Source organism: Triticum aestivum, chromosome 7D, assembly GCF_018294505.1.
Source record: "Triticum aestivum cultivar Chinese Spring chromosome 7D, IWGSC CS RefSeq v2.1, whole genome shotgun sequence".
In the NCBI taxonomy this organism is placed as follows: domain Eukaryota; kingdom Viridiplantae; phylum Streptophyta; class Magnoliopsida; order Poales; family Poaceae; genus Triticum; species Triticum aestivum.
In genome coordinates, this window is record NC_057814.1 from 146,167,060 (window position 1) to 146,168,983 (window position 1,924).

Genomic DNA, 1,924 nt, shown 5'->3' on the forward strand with positions numbered 1-1,924 from the left:
CGGGGGCTAGTTGCATGTCCACCACAAGACATGCAACTGCAAGCGTTGTAACCCGACTGCAACTTCAACTCATCAAAGTCAAGCGCATTTGCAAGACATAATGTGACCGCAACCGGGGGTCGGGAGGAGAATTGTCGGCGCTGGCGAAGTCTTTTTCATTTTAATTATTTTGTTGTAGTTACAACGGCCCCAACCCGATGTAATTGCAACTCATCACACCCAAGCACAACTGCAAGATCTATAATGTGACTGCAACCGAGGGGGTCAGGGGGAGGGTCGTCCTCGCCGATGAAGTTTTTCTCTCTAAAAAAATTATAGTAGGTGCAGACAACCCAAACTCGATTGCAACTGCAACTCATCACACCCAAGTGCAACTACAAGACATATAATGTGACCGCAACCGGGGGTCGGGGGGAGGGTTGTCGGTACCGACGAAGTCTTTCATTTTAGTTTTTTATAGTTGCGGCCGCCCCAACTCGAGTGCAACTGCAACTCATCACACGCAAAGCAACTGCAAGACGTATAATGTGACCGTAACTAGGGGTCGGAGGGAGGTTTGTCGGCGTCGACGAAGTCTTTTCATTAAAAAAATTAGTAGTTGCAGCCGCTTCAACCTGAGTGCAACTGCAGCTCGTCACTCCCAAGTGCAACTGCAAAACATATAATGTGGCCGCAACTGGGGGTTGGGAGGAGGTTTGTCAGTGCCAGTGAAGTCTTCTCATTTATTTTTTTGTTGTATTAGTTGCAACCGCCCCACCCAACCGCAACTGCAAGACGTATAATATGACCACAATCAGGGGTCGGGGGGTTGTCGGGGGCAACAAAGTTTTTCTCTTTTTAATATTTTTTTGTTGTAGTTGTAGTCGCCCCAACCTGCAAATGCAACTTTTTCCAAGTACATGGTGAATACATGGTGTCAAACTCTTTCCAAATACTTGGTGCACTTTTTTGATACCTGACATTTTCTAAAAAATACACGGTGAATATATTTATGCAATAAACTTTTTTATGTACTTACATATTTCCGTATTTTTCACAGTATGTTTTTCCTTTTCCAGCTGTTTAGCATTTCCTTTTTAGAAGATTTGTTTGAAAAAAGTTAATAATATCTGGCACAAAACCAGGCACGACCCATGGCGGAGGCTCCTCCTAGCGATTGCTGTCGAACAAAAAAACTAAAGACAACAATGGGAAAACGCTCACAAAACCAGGGTACGGGCTTAGCTGCTCCATGTTTCTAGGCTCCCTCGTCAACGTCAAACAATAAAGAACTTTTGTCGTTGTACACGGGCCCAAGAAAAAAAACTAAAATAGGCTCACAAGTCACAACCCACAGACAACCGCACAGACAAACAAACTAAAGTAGCCCACACGAAGGCACGATGATCAGCCCGCCAACATTGGCCCATTGAACAAACAAACTATGGTTCGGCCTGAAACAAAAACGACATGGAACAACAAACAGTGATGTCATCTACACGTCGATCATTTTAAATATCATCTAGATGAGTTTTAGGCACTCCCTATAATGATAGCTTGTTGACATCCGAACGCAATATGTTCGAGATGCTTTGTACTTTCACTGAACTTTGACAATAAATTTGAATCAGGGTTTGATCCCAGGATCTCCTCGTTCCAGCGTAGCGCTACTAGCCATCAACTTACGCTAGTAGGGGGCTACCAACTTAAGGAAAAGAGTCGGCTTACCACTGCCTTTCCCTTTTTTTATTTGTTTTCCTGGTTTGTCATCGCTTTTTCTTTGTTTCTTATTTTTACTAGTTTATTTTCTCTTTTCTTTCCCTTTTCTTTGTTTTTCTCCGGTTCTTTGTTTCTTTCTTGGTTTTCAATGGTTTTTCTTTTCTTTTCCTTCATTTTTTTGGTTTGTTTGTTTCTTTCTCGTTTTCATTTGTTTTTCTTTTGTTTA